Below are 27,133 nucleotides of genomic sequence, written 5' to 3'. Positions count from 1 at the left end.
GCACGAGTGGGGGGCAGTTGGCATTTTTACTGCCTATAAGAGAGCAATGGATATTTACTTTCTCCCCCACGCCTTTACACCTCTTTAGCCTTCCAATCTCCCCAGCTCTCCGCGCCCGCAAAGTTTCCGTCTTTCTCACCACCTCCTTCGACCATGGCCGGATCTGGTTCCAAAGTCAAGTGGGAGGCCTCCTCCGTCACAGAGAAGGAGATAAAAAATCTCCGGAGCCCGGCGAATGAGTCGTCTTCCTTCCCTACTTCCTTAGATGGTTAGGTTTTCCACTCCACCCATTCATCCATGGACTCATGCACTACTATGGGCTAGATTTCCATGATCTAGCCCCGAACTCTTTCCTCCACATCTCGGTGTTCATCATCGTGTGCGAGGCTCTCCTTCACGTCCACCCACACTTCGGCCTATGGCTCAAGATCTTCAACGTGAAGCCGAAGGTGGTCGACGGGCACCATGCGGACTACGGCGGAGCTATGATCAGCAAGCTTCCGAACACCATATGGCCCAAGGGGGCCTTTGTGGAGACCGTCAAGATCTGGCAACAGGAGTGGTTCTATATCACCGAGCCGCGCCGCACTAAGTGAGCGGCAATTCCAGACTTCAGATCCGAACCCCCATGATGCTCGTCTCCTGGACCGCGAAGGGCCTCAACTTGGGGTCCCAAACGGAGGTGCAGGTGGTGCAAATGCGTATCACCAACGTGCTAGGGAAGAATGTTGGAATAACCAACGTGGTTCAAATAATGCATTCCGCCACATTTTCCCCTGCCAGCGCCAGGCTTCCCCCAAGTGGGAATTCAAGCCGGAGGAGCCGCGGACTTTAAAGCATTTCCTCGGCACCACGCACGAGGGAATGTGGAAGCTACTCTTCAAGGCGCAGAAGAGCTGGCCCATGGAGACCGAAGACATCAGCCGCAACACCATGAATCCGGCCTCTTCGGTAAATTTCCAAAGACATACCTAGTTCATTTATATATATTCGTGGACATACCTAGTTCATATATATATATATTCGATCTATACCAAACTCATCAGCCCATCTTTTTGTTATAGGGCTGGACCAAGAAGTCAGAGCGGATCAAGAGTCCGGCTCCGTTGCCTGAAGACCCAGTCACTCCTGCGCTGGAGTAGATGCTGGTCCCGACGCCTTACAAGGCACTGGAGAAGAAGGCCAAGAAGAAGGGCAAGGGGCCCAAGGACGGGCCTCACCACAAAGGCCCTCCGGAAGTAGTGTTCGGAGAGACAGAGGCCGTCTCCTCTCATGAGGAAGACGAGGATGAAGAGGAGGAAGAGGAGGAGGAGGAGGAGGAGGAAGAAGTGCAGAGCGACTCCCCCCTCAAGACGAAGAGGGGAAATAGGATGATACGTCTCCAACATATCTATAATTTTTGATTGTTCCATGCTATTATGTTATCTGTTTTGAATATTTAATGGGCTTTAATAAGCTATTTTATATTATTTTTGGGACTAACCTATTAACTGAGGGCCCAGTGCTAGTTTTTGTTTTTTTTTTGCCTATTTAAGAGTTTTGCAGAAAAGGAATACGAAACGGAGTCCAAACGGAATGAAATCTTCGCGATGATATTTCTTGGACCGAAAGCAAACTTGAAGACTTGGAGATGAAGTCAGAGAGTGTAACACCCGGATGTATCTTTCCATATTTGTAACTCCAACTCTTGTCATTTTTGGCTATGTGTTATGATATTCCCTCCTTGGTTGGGTTTTTGTCTTTCGTGTTGCATTTTGTTAATGTCATGCATTTCATATCATGTCATCATGTGCATCTCATTTGCATACGTGTTCGTCTCATGCATCCGAGCATTTTCCCCGTTGTCTGTTTTGCAATCCGACACTCCCACATGCACCCGGCGCACCCCTCTTGTCTCTTTTCGTGAGCGGGACAAAAACGTTCTCAGAATTGACCGAGGTTGCCAAGTGGCCTTGGTACACCACCGGTAGACTTCATTATGCCATAACTTCATGTTCCGTGCTCCGATTTGTGCATATAGTATGGCGAAATGTTCATCATGAGATGCTCTTCATTGTGTTCCATTGTGACATGCTTGTTGGAGTTCATCTTGATGCCTAAATAATCGTTGCAAGAGTGCTATATGATGTTAACTGCTGTCTGTTAACAGAACTTGGTGATTTGTCTTTTTCATTGCATTTTGTGTGTGCATCCTATGAGCATGAGCTCTACAGGTGTTTGATCTACAACATGCCATCTTCACAGTTGTGCTTGCCATGTATTTTTGTGATCAGTGTGCTAGCTAGCACAAGCATGCAAACTAGGCTTCGTGATGTTGCTGATTTCAGTCCCTGTTCTGCTGTTATTTTGTTGCCATGTAAACTTGATGCTATAGTGATATCCATGCTTGTTTTGGGATACTTAAGTAAGGATGTTTTGAACATATGGTTATGCTCTATCCATCCATGCCCCTGTTTGCAATTATGGAGTGCCCTAGCATGTCTTGTTCTTGCTCTACTTTTGCTATAAAATGTTTCTGGCAGAATGTTGACATGTTATTCCATATTGCCATGGTGCTAGTGATTCATGCATCCTATGAAGTTGATCTTGCCATGGTTAGTTTCATGAACATGTCATCTTTATGTTGGTATGCTTGTTTTTTCATGCAATGCTTTGTGACGAGTGGTTTGAGCTCGCAAAGATGACTTCATAATTCTGTTTATGACATGCTCTGTTTTTCTGCCAAGTCTGAAACTGTTAATAAAACTTGCTATATTTACATGGGTGCCATCATATCTTCTGTGCCTTTTTGGCTCTTGATCAGTCAGGGACTTTTGTTCTATGCATTTAGTAGATTCATTCCATGCCTTGGTTTGCTATGATACGTTCCGGTAGCATATTGTTTTCTTGCTCTAAACATGGCTTCCTGATGTTATTTCTGGCATGTTAGTATTTTCACTAATTCTGTGAAGGTGATGTCTTTTGCACTTTTGCCTTGCTTGTTTCAACCTGTTCTTATGTGATTTAGCCATAGCTCAGTGTTCATGTTTTGTCAAAACTCTTGTGTGCATCACTTCCACATGCTTTATTGCTATGTTGGAGTACAGTAGCTTAGTTTCTTGTTGCATGCTAAGTAGCATCGTGCTGTTAATCGCAGAATTTTGTCATTCTTATTTTGTTTGCCATTTGCAAACCGTGCATCCGTTTCCGGTGATCTTTATATTGATTTCAACCAAAATCACCTCATCTTTCCAGCGGCATACTTGGTTTTCCAAGTTGATGACTTGATCTTTCTTTCCCTTCCGGAGCACGCTTATGCATTGCATATCATATCTTGCATATCATGCCATGTATTGCATCATGTTGCTTGTGCATTGCACCGTGATTGATTGTTGTTCAATTACTTGTGTTCTTGCCTTGGGTAGAGCCGGTAGACGAGTATGTGAACAAGGAACCTATTGAGTACCCTAACGAGGATCAAGCTTTCGACAACTCTGAGAACTTTGTAGGCAAGATGACCATACCCTCGATATCACTTCTATCTTTGCTTTGCTAGTTGTTCGCTCTATCGCTATGTTTGCTCTACCTACCACTTGTTTGTCATGCCTCCCATATTTCCATGTCAAGCCTGTAACCATCCTTTCCTAGCAAACCGTTGTTTGGCTATGTCACCGCTTTTGCTCAGCCCCTCTTATAGCGTTGCTAGTTGCAGGTGAAGATGAAATTTGTTCCTAGATGGAACATGAATATTTTTGGGATATCACAATATCTCTTATTTAATTAATGCACCGATATACTTGGTAAAGGGTGGAAGTCTCGGCCTTATGCCTGGTGTTTTGTTCCACTCTTGCCGCCCTAGTTTCCGTCATACCAGTGTTATGTTCCTTGACTTTGCGTTCCTTACGCGGTTGGGTGATTTATGGGACCCCCTTGACAATTCGCATTGAATAAAACTCCTCCAGCAAGGCCCAACCTTGGTTTTATCATTTTCCACCTAAGCCTTTTTCCCTTGGGTTTTCGCGAGCCCGAGGGTCATCTTTATTTAACCCCCCCCCCCGGGCCAGTGCTCCTTCGAGTGTTGGTCCGAACCAAGAAGCCTGTGGGGCCACCTCGGGGAAACTTGACGAGTGGTTTTACTCGTAGCTTGACTTATCTGGTGTGCCCTGAGAACGAGATACGTGCGACTCCTATCGGGATTTGTCGGCACATCAGGTGGCTTTGCTGGTCCTGTTTTACCATTGTCGAAATGTCTTGTAAACCGGGATTCCGAGACTGATCGGGTCTTCCTGGGAGAAGGAATATCTTTCGTTGACCGTGAGAGCTTGTGATTGGCTAAGTTGGGACACCCCTGCAGGGTATTATCTTTTGAAAGCCGTGCCCGCGGTTATGTGGCAGACGGGAATTTGTTAACATCCGGATGTAGAGAACTTGATACTTGACTTATTAAAAATGCATCAACCGTGTGTGTACCGTGATGATCTCTTTTCAGCGGAGTCCGGGAAGTGAACACGGTTTGGGTTATGTATGAACATAAGTAGTTTCAGGATCACTTCTTGATCGCTTCTAGCTTCTCGACCGATGCGTTGCTTCTCTTCTCGCTCTTACTTGCGTATGTTAGCCACCATATATGCTTAGTGCTTGCTACAGCTCCAACACCTTACCTTTTTCCTACCCATGAGCTTAAATAGTCTTGATCTCGCGGGTGTGAGATTGCTAAGTCCTCGTGACTCACAGATTTTACCAAAACAGTTGCAGGTGCCGAGGATACCAGTGCAAGTGACGCAATTGAGCTCAAGTGGGATTTCGATGAGGACCTTGGTCGTTACTATGTTTCGTTTCCGGATGATCAGTAGTGGAGCCCAGTTGGGACGATCGGGGATCTAGCATTTGGCGTTATCTTCTTTTCATTTGGATTTGAACGTAGTCGGTCTATGAGTGTATTTTGAATGATGGATGAATTTATTTATGTATTGTGTGAACTGGCGATTGTAAGCCAACTTTCTCTATCCCATTCTCGTTCATTACATGTGATTGTGTGAAGATGACCCTTCTTGCGACAAAACCTACAATGCGGTTATGCCTCTAAGTCGTGCCTCGACACGTGAGAGATATAGCCGCATCGTGGGCGTTAAAATTTGGTAATCAGAGCCATCCCCGACTTAGGAGCCCCCTGCTTGATCGAATCGCTGGCGTTGTTGAGCCTAGAACAAAAATGTTTTGAGTCTTAGGATTATATATATATCGGAGAGTAGGATTCTTTTTTACTCCTCAGTCCCTTCGTCGCTCTTATGAGGCCTCCTGACGTATATGTTTTAACTTTCTTCTCCTCAGATTTCACTAAGAACTTTTTTTAGGATCATGCGGGTATCTTGGAATCGTTCTGATAGTCTTGTGACGAGAACATTGCTCTTGGTGCCCCCTGACATTTAGGGGTTGTGGCAGTGTCCCGGGGAGTTGAGCTCAGAGGTGTTGTCGTCACAATTTTATCGTTGCAGTTCTGGAATACCTGAGTTTCGCCGACATCGAAAATCTCTTTTATGCAGTTGTTGGTGAGATAACCTCGACGCCACCCAGTACTGGGGAGTTCGGGAGTATTGCCATAGCTCGTATAACGGATGCTTTTCGAAGGTTGAGGTACACGATTTCTGAAGGTTTCTTGGTTATGTGTTGACGGATGGATATAGCTGGATGTAGGTATTGTTAGTTTGGGTGAGATATATTGCTTCCCCTGTATCCCCAACAACTGATTGCATAACTAGAAAGTTTCGGGAGTTTATAGGTGGGATTCAAGTAGCTCTAGCATTTCTTCCCGCAGATATTTGGTTTATGATTGGGTAATCCTTACCACTTTATTGTTCCAGTCATACCTTGGTTTTTCTTTCATTAATCTCTTATCAAATGGCTTCTGACCTTAATGGATGTGTGATGTTAGATTTGGGAATTCATTCGTTCATCCTTGTTCGAATGTTTATTGTGAACACTAAATGTTGCAATTTCTAGCCTTTGATTCTACTTATCTATCATGTCAATGGTGGTTCTAACGGATGTCATCTTCCTCAGGATGGCTCCGCCAACTCGCAACAACCCGGATCAGGGTGAAGAAGATCGATCGAACCCACCACCTCTACCACCTCCTCCGCCCCCGGAGGCATGGCAAGCTGTCGTGGCGGCCACCAGTGCCAGCACCCAGATGCTTTTGCAAATCTTGCAATAATGCAACCAAGGCCAGGCAACCAAGGGAATCAAGGTCAAGGGCAGTTCAACCATCAGCCTCATTTTCCTACCCTCAACCAGTTCCTTGCAAATCAGCCAAAGTCTTTCAGCTACTGTGCCGAGGCCACAAACGCCGATGATTGGCTCGTGGATATAAACAAGCATTTTGAATGTAGAAATGTCATACCTGAGGACTACGTCAAGTTCGCTTCTTTTCAGCTCAAGGACCAAGCAGCTGATTGGTTCCAGCAATACAAAGATTCCAGAGGAGGTAGAGTGATTACTTGGACTGACTTTTGTTAGGACTTTAAAGCTCACAACATTCCTACCAGTGTTGTTGAGAGCAAGCGTGAGGAATTCCGCAATCTCAAGCAAGGCAGCATGTCCATGTACGAATACAACAAACAGTTTTAGAAACTTGCTCGCATCCTAAACAAGACGTTCCTGATGAAAAGAGTATGATTTATCAATTCAGAGGTGGCCTTAGAGAGGATCTGCAGTTAGCTCTCGTTCTTGTTGAGCCTACTCAGTTTGATCAATTCTACAACATGGCCCTCAAGCAAGAAGGTGCTCAGCTCAAGTGTGAGGCTTCTAAGAAGAGAATCAGGGATGCAGTTCAGTCTTCTTCTTCCTCACAAGTGGCAGCTAAGCAGCAGAAGTTCTACCTTCCTCCTCCTTCGTTTTGCCAGCCTTACCAGCAGAAGAACTCAGGTGGTCATGGATCTTCCCACCCACCCAACCCAGGCTATCAAAACAAGTCAAATTCTCAAGCTCCAAGGTCAAATGCTCCTTATCATCGTCCGCTCTTAGAGGTGACTTGCAATAAGTGCCAGCAGAAAGGTCACTACGCAAACAAGTGCTTCAACCAAAGGTGCCTTCCACCTCCTCCTCCTGTGAGATCTTCAAGCAATGTAGTGGTCAAGCAAAATCCAAAGCATGCAAAGGTGAACATGATGAATGCAGCTCAGGCAGAGGATTCTTCAGATGTGATCATGGGTAACCTTCCTGTTAACTCTACTCCTGTTGGAGTTTTATTTGATTCTGGTGCATCGCATTGTTTCATGTCAAGACCATTTTTTGCCAAGCATGAATTCACTTCTTCACATTTGGGTAAACCCATGGATGTCATTTCTCTTGGTAAATGGTTGAGCTCCAGTTTGGTGGTTCTGGATACCACAATCAAGATGGGCAACTATAAATTTCTGTCTTCTCCAATGGTTCTTAGCGACTCTGATATTGATCTAACTCTTAGGATGGACTGGCTTGCTAAGAACAAGGCCCAACTTGATTGTGCTGCCAGGGAGATTCAATTGACACACTCTTCTGAGGATGTGATCATCTATGCCACTCGTGACGAGACCATTCGGTTGTTTTCCCTCAATGAGAAGGGCGAGTTGGATGCTATCTATCAGATTCCAGTCGTTTGTGAGTACCAAGATGTCTTTCCAGAAGAGCTTCCGGGTATGCCTCCGCACCGTCCAATCGAGTTCGTTATCGATCTTGAGCCTCGCACTGAAACCGTTTGCAAGCGTCCATACAAGCTTGGACCTAAAGAGCTGAAGGAATTGAAGAAACAGCTCGATGAACAAGAGCGTCTAGGTTTGATCAGACTGAGTTCATCTCCATGGGGTTGTGGAGTTCTTTTTGTTCAGAAGAAGGATGGCACGGATCGACTGTGCATCGATTACCGTCCATTTAACAAGAAGACAATCAAGAACAAGTATCCACTTCCCAACATCAATGAGAAATTGGAGCAACTCAAAGGTGCTAAAATTTTCTCCAAGCTTGACCTTCATATGGGTTATCATCAGATTCACATTCGCGAACAAGATATTCCCAAGACAGCATTCAGAACAAGCTTTGGTTCTTATGAATATATTGTCATGTGTTTCGGCCTTGTCAATGCTCCTCCAATGTTCTCTAGAATGATGAACTTCATCTTCAACCCCTACACCAATGAATTTGTCTTGGTGTATCTCGATGATATCTTGGTCTTCTCCAAGAATAAGAAGGATCATGCCAAACATTTGTGATTAGTGGTCGACAAGCTCAAAGAGTATCAATTCTATGCGAAGTTTCCAAATGTGAGTTTTGGCTTGATGAAGTTATGTACCTTGGTCATATCATCTCTGCCAAGGGCATTGCTATTAATCCCGAGAAGGTTTCTCCAATTGTGAATTGGGAACCTCCTCAGAATGTCAAGCAGCTCCGCAGTTTTCTTGGTCTTGTAAGCTATTGCCGAAGATTCATTGAGAATTTCTCTAAGATTGCAAAGCCTCTTTCCAACCTCCTCCAGAATCATGTCAAGTATGCCTGGACGCCTGAGTGTGATGTTGCTTTCAACACCCTCAAAGAGAAGCTAGTCTCAGCTCCTGTCTTGACTGCTCCTAAAGAATCCAAGCCATTCGAAGTTTTCTGTGATGCTTCTCTTCAAGGTCTCGGTGCTGTGTTAATGCAAGAGAAGAAAGTTGTGGCCAATACCTCTCGTCAGTTGAAGCCCGACGAAAAGAATTACCCCACTCACGATCTTGAGTTGGCGGCAGTTGTCCATGCATTAATAACATGGAGACATCTCTTGTTGGGAAGGAAAGTGGACATATTCACCGATCACAAGAGCCTCAAGTATATCTTCACCCAACCCAACCTCAACCTCAGGCAAACTCAATGGTTCGAAATGATTCAAGAGTACAATCCTAGTATTGAATATGCTCCTGGCAAGGCGAACATGATTGCAGATGCTCTGAGCAGAAAGGCTTATTGCAACAGCTTAATTCTCAAGGCCTTCCAACCGGACCTTTGTGAAGTTTTCCGCAAACTAAATCTCCAAGTTGTTCCTCAAGGCTTTCTTGCCAACCTCCTAGTCTCTCCTACTTTGGAAGATCAAATTCGTGAGGCACAACTCCTAGATACCATGGTGAAGAAGGTGAAACGTGGTATTGCCAAGGGCCTCTCCAAATACAAGTGCTATCGCTTGGATGACAAAGATACTCTATTCTTCGAGGATCGAATTGTGGTTCCTAAAGGCGATCTAAGGAAATTCATTATAAACGAAGCGCACAATTCCCTTCTATCCATTCATCCGGGAAGTACGAAGATGTACCATGACCTCAATCAGTCGTATTGGTGGACTCGAATGAAGCGAGAAATTGCTCCATTCGTGAATGAATGTGACGTCTGCAGAAGGGTGAAAGTAGAACACCAACGACCAGCTGGTCTCCTCCAACCTCTTGGTATTCCCGAATGGAAGTTCGATCATATTGAAATGGACTTCGTTACTGGATTTCCAAAGTCCAAGCGTGGGAATGATGCTATTTTCATTGTCATTGACAAGCTTACTAAAGTGGTTCATTTCCTTCCAATCAAAGAATCTATCACAGTAGCTCAGTTGGCAGAGCTATACACCTCCAGGATTGTCTCCTTGCATGGTATTCCGCAATTGATCTCTTCAGACCGCGGAAGCATTTTCACCTCTAAGTTCTGGGACTCCTTCCAAAAGGCCATGGGCACCAACATTCGCTTCAGCACAGCTTTCCATCCTCAAACAAGTGGCCAAGTCGAGCGAGTCAATCAAATCCTTGAAGATATGCTCAGGGCTTGTGTCATTTCCTTCGGTATGAAGTGGGAAGATTGTCTTCCATATGCCGAGTTCTCCTACAACAATAGCTTCCAAGCGAGTTCGGGCAAGGCCCCATTCGAAGTTCTATATGGCAGAAAGTGTCGTACTCCTCTCAATTGGTCAGAGAGTGGTGAACGCCAACTTCTTGGCAATGACTTGATCACAGAAGCTGAAGAAATGTGTAAAGTCATCCGTGAAAATCTCAAAGCCGCGCAATCGCGCCAGAAGAGTTACTGTGATAGCAAGCACCGTGAGTTGGCTTTCGAGATCGGAGACAATGTCTACCTCCCCGTCTCTCCAATGAAAGGCACTCGTCGCTTCGGTATCAAATGGAAGCTTGCCCCTAGATATGTGGGTCCCTTCAAGATCATTGGTAAAAGAGGCAATCTCGCCTATCAACTTGAGCTTCCGTCCAACTTTGCAAACGTGCATGATGTGTTTCACGTGTCACAGCTTCGCAAGTGCTTCAAGACGCCTCAGCGCACTATCAACTTCGTAGAGATTGACCTCCACGAAGATCTGTCTTATCATGAGCACCCCGTTGCTATTCTTGAGGAAACCGAACGCAAGCCTCGCAACAAGTCAATCAAATTCCAGAAAGTGAAGTGATCACACCATTCCGACCGAGAAGCCACCTGGGAGCGCGAGGATCACCTCCGTTCCGAATATCCGGAGTTCTTTCAGTCCTAGATCTTGGGACGAGATCCTCTTGTGGTGGTGGAGTGTTGTAACACCCCAGATGTATCTTTCCATATTTATAACTCCAACTCTTGCCATTTTCGGCTATGTGTTATGATATTCCCTCCTTGGTTGAGGTTTTGTCTTTCGTTTTGCATTTTGTTCATGTCATGCATTTCAATCATGTCATCATGTGCATCTCATTTGCATACGTGTTCGTCTCATGCATCCGAGCATTTTCCCCGTTATCCGTTTCGCAATCCGACAGTCCCACGTGCACCCGGCACACCCCTCTTGTCTCTTTTCGTGAGCGGGAGAAAAACGTTCTCGGAATAGACCAAGGTTTTCCAAGTGGCCTTGGTACACCACCGGTAGACCACCTGTCAAGTTTCATTCCATTTGGAGGCCGTTTGATGCTCCAACGGTTAACCAGGTAACCACAAAGGCCTCTTGTGTGTTGCAGCCCAACACCCCTCCAAAACAGCCCAATAGCCCATCTAAACCCCCTCCATGCTCTCCGTCGTCCGATCATGATCAAGTGGGCGAAAACTACACCCCATTTGGACACTCCTACCTCCTCCTAGCTATAAATATGTGCCCTCCTCCAAAATCCCGGGTCCCGAAACCCTAGCCGTTCCCCTCTCCGCCGCCGGACACATCCGGATTGGGCCGGACCCGTCTGCCGCCAAGCCCGCGCCAACTGGAGCGCGCCACGTGGCCTCCGCCTCCACCCGCCGCCGCCGGCCGGCCAGGCCCCCACGGGGCCCTCCCGGCCCGCGCGCCCCGCCGTCGGCCGCTGTCGCGACGTCTGCGCCGCGCCGCCCGCGCCCTCCAGCGCGCCCTCCACCGCCTGCCGCCTCTAGGGACCACGCCGTCCCGGATCCGGCGCCGCCCCGAGCTCCTAGCCGCCTCCTACGACCATCTTCCTCCTCTCTGGCACCAATTCCGGCGAAGCTCCGGCCTGCCTCGGTTCCCGTGCGACGAACCCTAGATCTAGATCAGGAGAGGTTGACCTCAAATTCCTCCAAGTATTTTTCTGCAATATTTTTATGCCTTGTTCATCATGCCATAACTTCATGCTCGGTGCTCAAATTTGTGCACTAATATGTCAAAATGTTTACCATGAGATGCTCTGCATTTTGTTCCATTGTGCCATGCTTGTTTGAGTTAATCTTAATGCCTAAATAATCGTTGCAAGAGTGCTATATGATGTTAACTGCTGTCTGTTAACAAAACATGGTGATTTGTCTTTTTCATTGCATTTTGTGTGTGCATCCTATAAGCATGATCTCCATAGGTGTTTTGATCTACAACATGCCATATTTATGGAGGTGCTTGCCATGTATTTTTGAGATCAGTGTGGTGGCTAGCACAAGCATGCAAACTAGGCTTCGTGATGTTGCCGATTTCAGTCCCTATTCTGCTGTTATTTTGTTGCCATGTAAACTTGATGCTACAGTGATATACATGCTTGTTTTGGGATACTTCAGTAAGGATGTTTTGAACATATGGTTATGCTCTATCCATCCATGCCCCTGTTTGAAATTATGGATCGCCCTAGCATGTCTCGTTCTTGCTCTACTTTTGCTATAAAATGTTTCTGGCAGAATGTTAACATGTTCTTTTGCATTTTTGCCATGCTTGTTTGAACCTGTTCTTATGTGATTTAGCCATAGCTCAGTGTTCATGTTTTGTCAAACATCTTGTGTAGATCACTTCCATATGCCTTTTTGCTATGTTGGAGTACAGCAGCTTAGTTTCGTCTTGCATGCTAAGTAGCATCGTGCTGTTAATCGCAAAATTGTGTCATTCTTGTTTTGCTTGCCATTTGCAAACCATGCATCCGTTTCCGGTGATCTTTATATTGATTCCAACCGAAATCACCTCATCTTACCAGCGGCATACTTGGTTTGCCAATTTGATACCTTTATCATTCTTTCCCTTCCAGAGCACGCTTATGCATTGCATATCATATCTTGCATATCATGCCATGTATTGCATCATGTTGCTTGTGTGTCACACCCTAGCTAGTTCATGCATTAGAGTGTTGCATCATGTCTATTTTTCTCAACAAAAACTTGAAATGGGGATGACAGAACCCCCAGCCCCCTCTAAATCCAACTAGGGTTTACTAAAAATATTTTCAATGAACCTGAAATGCCCTTCTAAAATGTCCATCATTTTTGTCTTGGTTCAGAACCTCTGCCAAAAGTGATGCACAATTTTCTAGGTCATCCTAAGGTCTTTGAATTAAATCATAAGTATTTGAATTGGGCATTTAAAATTTATAAAATATTTCAAATGCTCAAATAATCCCAAACTAAAATGTTCCATGCTGGAATTATTCCAACCAAGGACCAGGTGCAGTTTGGTGATTTTGGGAGTTGCCTAGGTATTTTGAGAAATGCAACAAACCTACAGAATAAATAAAACTGAAAAAAAGGGGAAAGTCTTACCTGGCGCCACCTAGCAGGCCCACCTGCCGGCCCAGCCGAGCCACCGCTCCAGCGAGCTGCTTGGCTTGGCCAGGCAGGCAGGCAGCTGCTCGACGGCGAGCACAGCATGCGTGCCATGCAGTTGCCCGCCGCCTCGCCGCTCCCCTCGTCCAGCTGTTGACGGGGAACGACCCCTCTCCCTCTCCCCGACCCCGCAGACACCAGCTCCTTTCCCCAGCTCCTCTCCCTCGCTCTCCCGCGCCATGGCCGACGCCACCGCCGCCGCACCCTCGCCGTAGTCGCGCTCTCCGTCAACCCCGCGCTGCGCCACCGTGTCCAGAAGCTTCGCCGCCCTCCGGTCCTTCGAGCAAGCCGAGCCCCGAGCGCTCGCTTGCCCTGAAGCCACTGCCCCGACCTCGTTCGACCTCGCCACCGCCGGAGATCCCTTTCGCCGTCGCCACCGCACCAGCTCGTCCCCGACCGCGCCGTCTGCTTCCTCAAGACCGTTGTGAGCCTGGCTACCTCCTCCCCCTTCCCTTTCTCTCTCTCGTGCACCACCGCGAGCACACGTAGCTCACCCGCACGCGCCACCGTGGAGCTCGTCGCCGACGTGTCTTCGGCTAACCACCGGCCACCCCACCGTGTCTAACGCACTCACCGCGTCCCCAGGGGCCCAACGCACCTCACCACGTGCCTCACCGTACCCCGTAGCCTCGGATTCGTCTTCACCCGACTTCGGCGACCGCCAAAGTCGTCGCCAGCGACGTCTCCGGCCACCCCGAGCTCAACCACCGCCACTAAGAGCTACGGCTCGGTCCCAGCTACCCGTAGATGCTCTCCGCCGCCCATTTGGTCACCGAAATGCACAAAACCACTCTCGCCGCCGCGTTCAGCCTCGCCGGCGGCTAGACGCCGGCGTGTTTGACCTTGACTTTGACTAGGGTGGGTCCAGGTTGACTCCCCTAAGTCTATGACAAGTGCCCCCCCCTCTGCTAATTAAGCCAGTTTAGATTTAACTAAATTTATTTAGTTAATTAACTATTGACATGCGGGACCCACTGGTCAGTTTGACCTGGACCAGCCTGTTGACCTGCTGAGGTCGCGTGACATCATGCTGATGCAGTAATCCTTTTCTGAAATTAAAATAAATCCAGAATGATTTATAAATTTCAGAAAATGATCTAAACTTCAAAAATTCATAGTAAATCAACCGTAGCTCCAAATGCAAAGTTTTATATATGAAAAATGATCAGAAAAATCCAATCTATCCATCTGTACTGGTTTCGTGCATGTTTAAGCAAGTTAACCTGATGTTTAGAGCAGAACTAGCTAAAGCACTTATAAGGGCCATGTATGAGTTTGAAACTTGAATCTTTGATTCAAAATGGTTCAAACCCATCTAGTTTTAGTTGCATTAGCCCAACACACTCATATTGCCATGTTTTATGCATGCATCATATTGTTGCATATTGTTTGGTGATGATTGTGTATCGGTGCTCTCTGCGGCAGGTCCTGCCCCTGAGGAGTATCGTGATTACCCCAACGAAGAACAATATCAGTGCATCGACCCATCAGGCAAGCAACCAACCATTTGATCATATCGATACAATCCCATGTTCTCACTCCTGCTCTCTTTTACTGCATTAAGACAACGCGTTTCAAACTGCTATGTGCTACGGTAGTTGAACCCATTTCCTCTGCATGACCTATCATTGCCACAGTAACTAGATGAAACCCACTAGCATGTGTAGGAGTTGATTGAGCCATATGTATGTGTCGTTCCTACCTTGTTGTGCCTGCTATGCTTAGAGTCGTGTTAGGTCTGGTTTATCTGGGAGATGGGCTATAGTGAAATGATCATGTGGGTATGAGAGTAATGTGTTGAACACGATTTGGTAAAGGTATCGATGAGAGGCCATGTAGGAGTACATGGTGGGTTGTTTCATTGAAGCCGTCCTTAAGCACTGAGATCTGTATGTGTGATTTAAGAATCAGCTACTACCATGCATTGGGCCCGAAACCAATGGACCCTCTCGGCTTCTTATTCACCCTAGTCCTCTGTCCAGGAGTTGCAAGTAGTTTCTGGTGTTTGTAGCCTACTGGAGGCCGCGGATAGCGCTGACCGCGGGGTGGGCTGTGATGCGGTAGGTACGAGACACGGTGTACCGGATACCCGTTAGATATCTCAGGAACACTGTACACATCGTTCGCGGCCGTATGTGGAAACCTCGGCCGGACTCCCTGCGGATGGAACCTGGATAGGCGATAAACCTGGACTAGAGACTTAGGTGTTTAGGTAGGTCGTGGCCGACACCCACGTTGGGCTTCCGCTTGAAGGTTGCCGAGTACATGTCGTGTAAACGGCGGTAAGTGGTGAGAGCGTGTATGAAGAAGTACACCCCTGCAGGGTTAACATTATCTATTCGAATAGCCGCGTCCGCGGTAAAGGACTACTTGGTTGCCTATACAATTCATAGAAAAGTAAATGGATACTACTAAAAATCTCAAGATAAGCGTGAGTGCTGAGGATGACTCTTCCGTAGGATGACGGAGGTGGATCCTCGGTGGTGTATTGAAGTGGTGAGTAGTGGACTCGTGCTGAGTACCTTTGTACTCATGTTGCTTTAATTTACATTTTTCAGAAGACGCTGCAACCCCTTCTGATGGGTTCTTCGTAGACGTTGACATCGATGAGTAGACTGAGGCCCAGGTGGTGACCCTGAGCTTGTGAAAGACCACGTAGTATAGCCAGGCTTTCCAAGCCTGTTTTATTTTACTAGTTGTCTGTACTCAGACAAGTTACTTCCGCTGTTGGCTTGTATGTCTGTATGACTTGAATGTGGGTCGTGTGACCCGTGCTTGTGTGTATGCTATGTATGGCTCTCTAAGCCTTAAATAAAGTACTGGTGTTGTAGAGTCATGTTGTGATGCCTTGTTGTATTTGCACATATCGAGCATATTGTGTGTATGATTGAAATGCTTGGTATGTGTGGGATCTAACTATCTAGTTGTTTATTCTTAGTAGCCTCTCTTACCGGAAAATGTCTCCTAGTGTCTCCACTGAGCCTTGGTAGCTTGCTACTGCTCCGGAACACTTAGGCTGGCCGGCATGTGTCCTTCTTCGTTCATGTGTCTGTCCCTTCGGGGAAATGTCACGCGATGGATACCGGAGTCCTGTTAGCCCGCTACAGCCCGGTTTACCGGAGTCCTGCTAGCCCAGTGCTACAGCCCGGATTCACTTGCTGATGACCGACACGTTCGATGCTGGGTCATGGATGCCTGTCCCTGTAAGTCTGTGCCACTTTGGGTTTACGACTAGCCATGTCAGCCCGGGCTCCTTACCATATGGATGCTAGCGACACTATCATATACGTGTGCCAAAAGGCGCAAACGGTCCCGGGCAAAGGTAAGACGACACCCGTGTGAATACCGTGCGTGAGGCCACAAAGTGATATGAGGTGTTACATGCTATATCGATGTGGCATCGAGTCGGGGTCCTGACAGCGTTGGCATCAGAGCTGGACTGCCTGTAGGTTCTCCAAGCCAAACTGGTCGATGTTAAGTCTAGAAATTCTTTAGTTATATGTAGGAGAATTGATTGTGGGATGGAACATAAGGCTCTTTTTACTCCTTTATCTCATGACATTCTGATCTGAGTCAGTCCATTCTTCCACCGGGGGTTAAGGACTAGGATCTCTTCTCTCTATCAGGTTCACGTGTTACTAATTAGTAGTACCTTATAGGTTTGATGGATACAAGCCTAGTTCAGTTCTACTACCCATTATGTGCTAAGATGGACCCAGAACCTTGATATGATGTTGTTGAGTGTCTATGCAATTCTTTGTCAAATGCCTCAAAATCCTTTTTGAGCATTTACAGCCGTTATGCTGTCCAATTTCTGCTAGGAATCTTAATGTCTTGTGTTTATCATGTTCCAGATGGCGTCCCATCCTCAGAATCAAGTGGTTCATTTGACTCGATGCCTAGATGTACCCGGCCATACTGCCATGTTGGTCAGGGTAATGACTGAGGCTGGATACCGTTGGTATCCTGAGTACACGGTCGAAGAGCAATTCCGAGACTTTAATCAAAGTCAATATTTTTGCACTGTCAGGATATTTCCATCTTATCCTGGATCTACCGAGCCCCTCCACTGCTCCTATGGACTCGGGGTTACTATTGAGATGGCTGTGCAGGATGCTGCCTACTCTATGATGACCATCATGCGAGTCAGGACTGGCCTATTTCGGGACTCTGACTTCCGGTATATGCCAGCATCACTCCCGGGAGCACAAGGGTATCTCCAGACTATCTATGCTGACTCCACTCAGGAGGATTCACGGACCCGCACCACTGCACAGTTGCTTGAAGACAAGGACCATGAAAATCGGGCCTTGAGACTAGAGCTTTTCAATACCCGTGCTGATCATTGGGCCACTTTGACTCGGTTTGCACCGGCTGTGCAAGCTGGATATATGGATATGCGAGATCTCTATCCTGTGAGATCTGCTCTGCCAGACGTGATGGATTGGCGTGATGTAGGAGGCATCACCCCACCTCGTGGTCCCCGCGGGCCACCGTTTATTGGTCCAAGACCTCATCCTAGTCCCTATGGTCCACAAGCTCCACGGGACCGACTGTTTCCGGATGATCACGTTGAGCTTCCAGGCTATGGAGGTGACTTCTATGAAGACTACTATGGAGCTGTTTGAGTTAGTAGTAGTATCACTAGTATTGTAATAGTTGTACTTCCACCGTCCTGTGTGACCGTGGAATATGACTTAGTGTGTAGCAATTCCGGGGGTGTAGGAAAAATAATGTATAGGAGCTTGGGATGCCTTCGATGAGATGTACTCCTCTTTTTACTGTAGTAGTACTTTGTTTGGTTCTGTACTAAACCTTGTATGGTGTGTATGACAATGGAATAAAAGAAGCAGTTTCTGTATCTACCATGTCATACGGATGATCATCTTACATTCCAAGTTATCCATTACATTCTACATTTCTATGTTAGAATCCTATCATCCTGGACTAAACCATTGTCTTGTTTTCCTAGGATGGTTAACACCCGAATCAATCCTGCTCCCCCAGAGCAGGCCGAAGGCAGCAGAGTTGGGGGAACAAACCTGCCTCACCCTCCCTCTCTGGCCGAAGTTATGCTGGAAGCCGAGAGAAACAAGCGGGAGACTAACCGTTTGTTGGAGCGCATCGAGCAAAACACAGCACACCATCAGAGGAATAACTTGGTGTCACTCAGTGATTTCATCAAGTTACATCCACCCACCTTCCACCACTCCGTCGAGCCTCTTGACGTCGATGACTGGCTTCGCAGTATTACTCACAAACTGCGTTTTGCGCTAGTAGCTGAGGCTGATAAGGTCACCTTTGCTGCATATCATCTTGAAGGCCCTGCCAGTCTATGGTGGGAGAACTATGGAGCTATGCACCCAGCGGGCCATGTCACTACTTGGGCTGAATTCAGCGAGGCTTTCCGTGAACATCACATTCCGGAGGGTCTCATGGACCGTAAACATGAGGAGTTCTGCAGTTTCACTCAAGGCCGACTCTCTATTGACGCTTATAGCAGGGAGTTCGGTAACCTAGCACGGTATGGAACTGAGGAAGTCTCTACTAATACAAAGAAGCAAGCAAGGTTCCGCAAGGGACTTAGCCCTGAGCTTCGCCGCGACCTCCGTCTGCATGAGTGCACATCTTTTCATAAGCTTGTTAACAAAGCATCAGTGTTGAGTCTGGTCAGACTGATTATGAAGCAACACGCAAGCATGGCCGTGACATGGGTTCCTCATCCGGTGCTGGTCCACAGAAGCGCCGAGTGTGGGTGCCTAACACTGCCCTGCCACCCAGGTTCACACCGAGGCCATCCTTTCAGGCGCCTCGCCCAGCTCAACAGTATGCACCAGCCAAGCCCTATGGGGGTCCAACTATAAACGCTCCTCCACGCACCAGTTCCGTGACGTGCTTCAAGTGTGGGGAATCGGGCCACTACCTGCGCGAGTGTCCCCAGACCAACCCCAACCAGTCTGCAAAAGCTGTTGGCCGTGGCAAGCTGACAGGGAAAGTGTTCTACGCCAAGTCGGCCACTACTGCACGTGGCCATGTGAATTGTGTCTCTGCGGAAGAGGCTCAAGAGGATCCCAACGTTGTTCTCGGTACGCTCCTTGTTAATTGCCACCCGGCATCTGTTCTTTTCGATACAGGAGCATCTCATTCATTTATATCCGAGAGCTATGCTTGACTGCATAACACCACATTCTGTGAGATGCCCACCACTATGGTAATTCAAACCCCGGGATCCAAATGGCAAACTTCTAGAGTAAGCCATGGGAATGAAATTCAAGTCGACAGACTTGTTTTTCTCGCATCTTTGATAGCTCTCAAATCTTCGGATATTAATATCATCTTGGGTATGGATTGGATGTCAGCCCATCATGCCAAGATTGATTGTTTCTCTAGGACTATTCAACTCACACATCCCTCGGGAAAGATAGTCAATGTCTTGACCCGAGTAGCCAAGCGACAACTATATTCTCTTAACGCCAGTCCTCTGCCAGACCTCGAAGATGTCCCGATAGTCCGTGACTTTCCGGATGTCTTCCCAGAGGAATTGCCAGGTGTTCCACCTGACAGAGATGTTGAGTTCGTGATAGATCTCATTCCAGGAACTGTCCCAATTTCTAGAAGACCCTATAAGATGGCACCTTTCGAACTAGCCGAACTTAAGAAACAACTCGATGAGTCCTTGAAAAAGGGTTTCAGCCGACCTAGTTCGTCTCCATGGGCTTGCCCCGTCCTCTTCGTCGAGAAGAAGGATGGTACGGACCGGATGGTTGTAGATTATCGACCCGTCAACTTGGTCACAATCAAGAACAAATATCCGCTCCCCAGGATCAACGACCTGTATGATCAACTCGCTGGATCCTCAGTCTTCTCTAAAATGGATTTGAGGTTGGGCTACCATCAAATCAAAATCAGGAACGGGGACATTCCTAAAACGGCTTTTGTTACTCGTTATGGCCAATACGAGTACACCGTCATGCCCTTCGGTTTAACCAACGCCCCAGCCACCTTTTCTCAGTTAATGAACTCAATCTTCATGGAGTATTTGGATAAATTCGTCGTGGTTTACCTCGATGATATACTCATCTACTCCAAGAACGAGGAAGAGCATGCCGAACATCTAAGCCTAGTGTTGATGAAACTTCGAGAGCATCGCCTTTATGCCAAGTTCTCTAAATGTGAATTTTGGTTGCCAGAAGTGACCTATCTAGGACATGTAATTTCTGGTAAAGGTATTGCTGTTAACCCCAAGCGAGTTCAAGCCGTCCTTAATTGGACTCCACCTGAATCGGTCAAGTAAGTTCGAAGTTTCCTTGGCTTAGCGAGCTATTGTCGCCGCTTTGTCGAGAATTTCTCCAAGGTTGCTAAACCTCTAACTGAACTCCTCAAGAAAGATAAAAAGTTCGAGTGGACTCCACAATGTGAGCACAGTTTTTAGGAACTGAAAAGACGCTTGACTTCTGCTCCCGTATTGGTACCACCAGATTTCTCTAAGGACTTTGTTATCTATTGCGACGCCTCGCGACAAGGACTAGGTTGCATTCTCATGCAAGATCGACACGTAATTGCTTATGCTTCACGGCAATTGCACCCACATGAGGAGAATTATCATACTCATGATCTAGAGCTTGCAGCTGTAGTCTATGCACTTAAAACCTGGCGACATTACCTCCTCGGTAATCGTTGCGAAATTTTCACCGATCACCAAAGTCTGAAGTACATCTTCACCCAACCGGATTTGAATCTCAAGCAAAGACGTTGGGTTGAGTTGATCACAGATTTCGACTTAGGGATAACTTACACCCCAGGAAAGGCCAATGTCATGGCTGATGCGCTAAGTCGTAAATCCTATTGCAACAATCTAATGTTGCAGCAAAGTCAACCACTTCTCCATGAGGAATTTCGGAAACTTAACCTTCACATTGTTCCTCAAGGATTCCTTTCCACCTTGGTGGCGAAACCTACCCTTACGGATCAGATCATCAAAGCACAGAAGGTAGATCCGGGGATTTCCCGCATCAAAAGAAACATCAAGAAAGGAGTTGCGAATTGTTTCTCCATTGATGATCAAGGAGTCGTATACTTCGGGAACCGTCTAGTGGTTCCCAAAGTGCGAAACCTGAGGCGATTGATCCTGAAGGAAGCTCATGAATCTCCTCTCACCATTCATCCCGGTAGTACCAAGATGTATCAGGACCTACGCCAGAGGTTCTGGTGGACTAGGATGAAGAGAGAAATTGCTCAGTATATTGCTAGTTGCGACGTCTGTCGTCGTGTAAAAGCAGAGCATCAACAGCCTACTGGCACTCTTCAACCTTTAGCTATTCCTGAATGGAAATGGGATAAAATTGGTATGGATTTCATCACCGGTTTTCCCAGGACCAAGAGAGGAAATAACGCTATTTTCGTCATTGTCGATCGTCTTTCCAAAGTAGCCCATTTCTTACCTGTCCGCGAGAGTATAACCGCTAGTCAATTAGCAGACTTGTACATCTCCCGAATAGTGTCTCTCCATGGTGTTCCACTGGAAATTAACTCGGATCGAGGAAGTATCTTCACCTCTCGATTTTGGGAAAGTTTCCAGAATGCTATGGGAACCCGCCTTTCCTTTAGCACTGCTTTTCACCCTCAATCAAGTGGTCAAGTAGAACGTGTCAACCAAATTCTAGAAGACATGCTTCGAGCTTCTGTTATCTCATTCGGAATGGATTGGGAGAAATGCCTTCCATTTGCCGAATTTGCTTATAACAACAGCTATCGATCTAGCTTGGGTAAAGCCCCTTTTGAAGTTCTCTATGGATGAAGGTGTCGAACGCCTCTTAACTGGTCAGAAACCGAGGAAAGACAATTCTTTGGCCCGAACATGATCCAGGAAGCAGAAGAGCAAGTTCGCATTGTTCGTGAAAAGTTGAAAACAGCCCCATCTCGTCAAAAGAGTCAATACGACCGAAAACATAAGGCTATGACTTTTGAGGTTGACAAGAAGGCTTACCTTCGGGTTACTCCTCTGAAGGGAACCCATCGTTTCGGTATCAAAGGCAAATTGGCTCCTCGCTACATTGGACCTTTTCGCATTCTCGCTAAACGAGGAGAAGTTGCCTACCAATTGGAACTACCTCCGCATCTCTCCAGAGTCCACGACGTCTTCCACGTTTCTCAACTCAGGCGTTGCTTCTCGGATCCTATCCGTGGAGTGGACCACGAAACGCTTGATCTTCAAGATAATCTCACGTATCGGGAGTACCCCCTTCGTATCTTCGATCAAGCCGAGCGTACCACTCGACGTCATAATATCAAGTTTCTCAAGGTTCAATGGTCGCACCATTCTGAGAAGGAAGCAACTTGGGAAAGGGAGGATCGTTTTCGACTCGAGTACCCCGCCTTCTTTCCGGAGGAACCTAAATCTCGGGACAAGATTCTTTTGAGTGGGGGTGAGTTGTCACACCCTAGCTAGTTCATGCATTAGAGTGTTGCATCATGTCTATTTTTCTCAACAGAAACTTGAAATGGGGATGACAGAACCCCCAACCCCCTCTAAATCCAACTAGGGTTTACTAAAAATATTTTCAATGAACCTGAAATGCCCTTCTAAAATGTCCATCATTTTTGTCTTGGTTCAGAACCTCTGCCAAAAGTAATTCACAATTTTCTAGGTCATTAAGGTCTTTGAATTAAGTCATAAGTATTTGAATTTGGGCATTTAAAATTTATAAAATATTTCAAATGCTCAAATAATCCCAAACTAAAATGTTCCATGCTGGAATTATTCCAACTAAGGACCAGGTGCAGTTTGGTGATTTTGGGAGTTGCCTAGGTATTTTTAGAAATGCAACAAACCTACAGAATAAATAAAACTAAAAAAAGGGGAAAGTATTACCTGGCGCCACCTAGCAGGCCCACCTGCCGGCCCAGCCCAGCCACCGCTCCAGTGAGCTGCTTGGCTTGGCCAGGCAGGCAGGCAGCTGCTCGACGGCGAGCACAGCATGCGTGCCACGCAGCTGCCCGCCGCCTTGCCGCTCCCCTCGTCCAGCTGTTGATGGGGAACGACCCCTCTTCCTCTCCCCGGCCCCGCAGACACCAGCTCCTTTCCCCAGCTCCTCTCCCTCGCTCTCCCGCGCCATGGCCGACGCCACCGCCACCGCACCCTCGCCGTAGTCGCGCTTTCCGTCAACCCCGCGCTGCGCCACTGTGTCCAGAAGCTTCGCCACCCTCCGCTCCTTCGAGCAAGCCGAGCCCCGAGTGCTCGCTTGCCCTGAAGCCACTGCCCCGACCTCGTTCGACCTCGCCACCGCCGGAGATCCCTTTCGCCGTCGCCGCCGCACCAGCTCGTCCCCGACCGCGTCGTTTGCTTCCTCAAGACCGCTGTGAGCCTGGCTACCTCCTCCCCCTTCCCTTTATTGCTCTCGTGCACCACCGCGAGCACACGTAGCTCACCCGCACGCGCCACCACGGAGCTCGTCGCCGACGTGTCTCCGGCTAACCACCGGCCACCCCATCGTGTCTAACGCACTCACCGCGTCCCAGGGGCCCAACGCACCTCACCACGTGCCTCGCCGTGCCCCGTAGCCTCGGATTCGTCTTCACCCGACTCCGGCAACTGCCAAAGTCGTTTCCGGCGACGTCTCCGGCCACCCCGAGCTCAACCACCGCCACCAAGAGCTGCGGCTCGGTCCCAGCTACCCGTAGATGCTCTCCGCCGCCCATTTGGTCGCCGGAATGCACAAAACCACTCTCGCTGCCGCGTTCGGCCTCGCCGGCGGCTAGACGCCGGCGTGTTTGACCTTGACTTTGACTAGGGTGGGTCCAGGTTGACTCCCCTGAGTCTATGACAAGTGGGCCCCCCCTCTGCTAATTAACCCAGTTTAGATTTAACTAAATTTAGTTAGTTAATTAACTACTGACATGCGGGACCCACTGGTTAGTTTGACCTGGACCGGCCTGTTGACCTGCTGAGGTCAGCATGACATCATGCTGACGCAATAATCCTTTTCTAAAATTAAAATTAATCCAGAATGATTTATAAATTTCAGAAAATGATCTAAACTTCAAAAATTCATAATAAGTCAACCGTAGCTCCAAATGCAAAGTTTTATATATGAAAAATGATCAGAAAAATCCAATCTATCCATCTGTACTGGTTTCATGCATGTTTAAGCAAGCTAACCTGATGTTTAGAGCAGAACTAGATATAGCACTTATAAGGGCCATGTATGAGTTTGAAACTTGAATCTTTGATTCAAAATGGTTCAAACCCATCTGGTTTTAGTTGCATTAGCCCAACACACTCATATTGCCATGTTTTATGCATGCATCATATTGTTGCATATTGTTTGGTGATGATTGTGTATCGGTGCTCTCTGTGGCAGGTCCTGCCCCTAAGGAGTATCGTGATTACCCCAACGAAGAACAATATCAGTGCATCGACCCATCAGGCAAGCAACCAACCATTTGATCATATCGATACAATCCAATGTTCTCGCTCCTGCTCTCTTTTACTGCATTAAGACAACGCGTTTCAAACTGCTGTGTGCTACGGTAGTTGAACCCATTTCCTCTGCATGACCTATCATTGCCACAGTAACTAGATGAAACCCACTAGCATGTGTAGGAGTTGATTGAGCCATATGTATGTGTCGTTCCTACCTTGTTGTGCCTGCTATGCTTAGAGTCGTGTTAGGTCTGGTTTATCTGGGAGATGGGCTATAGTGAAATGATCATGTGGGTATGAGAGTAATGTGTTGAACACGATTTGGTAAAGGTATCGATGAGAGGCCATGTAGGAGTACATGGTGGGTTGTTTCATTGAAGTCGTCCTTAAGCACTGAGATCTGTATGTGTGATTTAAGAATCAGCTACTACCATGCATTGGGCCCGAAACCAATGGACCCTCTCGGCTTCTTATTCACCCTAGTCCTCTGTCCAGGAGTTGCAAGTAGTTTCTGGTGTTTGTAGCCTACTGGAGGCCGTGGACATCGCTGACCGCGGGGTGGGCTGTGATGCGGTAGGTACGTGACACGTTGTACCGGATACCCGTTAGGTATCTCGGGAACCCTGTACACATCGTTCGGGGCCGTATGTGGAAACCTCGGCCGGACTCCCTGCGGATGGAACCTAGATAGGTGATAAACCTGGACTAGAGACTTAGGTGTTTAGGTAGGTCGTGGCCGACACCCACGTTGGGCTTCCGCTTGAAGGTTGTCGAGTACATGTCGTGTAAACGGCGGTAAGTGGTGAGAGAGTGTATGAAGAAGTACACCCCTGCAGGGTTAACATTATCTATTCGAATAGCCGCGTCCGCGGTAAAGTACTACTTGGTTGCCTATACAGTTCATAGACAAGTAAATGGATACTACTAAAAATCTCAAGATAAGCGTGAGTGCCGAGGATGGCTCTTCCGTAGGATGACGGAGGTGGATCCTCGGTGGTGTATTGAAGTGGTGAGTAGTGGACTCGTGTGCGCAAAACCATTTCAAGTTGGTGTATCGTAGGATAGCTTAGCCAAGAGTCAAAGCTGGCTTGCTGCAATAACCCCACCAACCCTCCTTGATAATGTGTGTAGGATCTGATGTAAGTCTTGCTGAGTACCTTTGTACTCATGTTGCTTTAATTTACATTTTTCAGAAGATGCTGCAACCCCTTCTGATGGGTTCTTCGTAGACGTTGACATCGATGAGTAGACTGAGGCCCGGGTGGTGACCATGAGCTTGTGAAAGACCACGTAGTATAGCCAGGCTTTCCAAGCCTCTTTTATTTTACTAGTTGTATGTACTCAGACAAGTTACTTCCGCTGTTGGCTTGTATGTATGTATGACTTGAATGTGGGTCGTGTGACCCATGCTTGTGTGTATGCTATGTATGGCTCTCTAAGCCTTAAATAAAGTACTGGTGTTGTAGAGTCATGTTGTGATGCCTTGTTGTATTTGCACATATCGAGCATATTGTGTGTATGATTGAAATGCTTGGTATGTGTGGGATCTGACTATCTAGTTGTTTATTCTTAGTAGCCTCTCTTACCGGGAAATGTCTCCTAGTGTCTCCACTGAGCCTTGGTAGCTTGCTACTGCTCCAGAACACTTAGGTTGGCCGGCATGTGTCCTTCTTTGTTCCTGTGTCTGTCCCTTCGGGGAAATGTCACGCGATGGATATCGGAGTCCTGTTAGCCCGCTACAGCCTGGTTTACCGGAGTCCTGCTAGCCCAGTGCTACAGCCCGGATTCACTTGCTGATGACCGACACGTTCGATGCTGGGTCATGGATGCCTGTCCCTGTAAGTCTGTGCCACTTTGGGTTTACGACTAGCCATGTCAGCCTGGGCTCCTTACCATATGGATGCTAGCGACACTATCATATACGTGTGCCAAAATGCGCAAACGGTCCCGGGCAAAGGTAAGACGACACCCGTGTGAATACCGTGCGTGAGGCCACAAAGTGATATGAGGTGTTACATGCTAGATCGATGTGGCATCGAGTCGGGGTCCTGACATTGTGCATTGCACCGTGATTGATTGTTGTTCCATTGCTTGTGTTCTTGCCTTAGGTAGAGCCGGGAGACGAGTACGTGAACGAGGAACCTGTTGAGTACGCTAACGAGGATCAAGCTTTCGACAACTCTAAGAACTTTGCAGGAAAGATGACCATACCCTCAATATCACTTATATCTTTGCTTTGCTAGTTGTTCACTATATCGCTATATTTGCTCTACCTACAACTTGTTTATCATGCCTCCCATATTGCCATGTCAAACCTCTAACCATCCGTTCCTAGCAAACCATTGTTTGGCTATGTCACCGCTTTTGCTCAGCCCCTCTTATAGCGTTGCTAGTTGCAGGAGAAGATGAAGTTTGTTCCTGGATGGAACATGAATATTTTTGGGATATCACAATATCTTTATTTAATTAATGCACCTATATACTTGGTAAAGGGTGGAAGGCTCGACCTTATGCCTGGTGTTTTGTTCCACTCTTGCCGCCCAAGTTTCCGTCATACCGGTGTTATATTCCTTGATTTTGCGTTCCTTACGCGGTTGGGTGATTTATGGGACCCCCTTCACAGTTCTCTTTGAAAAACTCCTCAAGCAAGGCCCAACCTTGGTTTTACCATTTGCCACCTAAGCCTTTTTTCCCTTGGGTTTTCGC

This window comes from Triticum dicoccoides, chromosome 7B (genome assembly GCF_002162155.2).
Source record: "Triticum dicoccoides isolate Atlit2015 ecotype Zavitan chromosome 7B, WEW_v2.0, whole genome shotgun sequence".
In the NCBI taxonomy this organism is placed as follows: Eukaryota; Viridiplantae; Streptophyta; class Magnoliopsida; order Poales; family Poaceae; genus Triticum; species Triticum dicoccoides.
Note: the sequence above shows the minus strand (reverse complement) of the source record.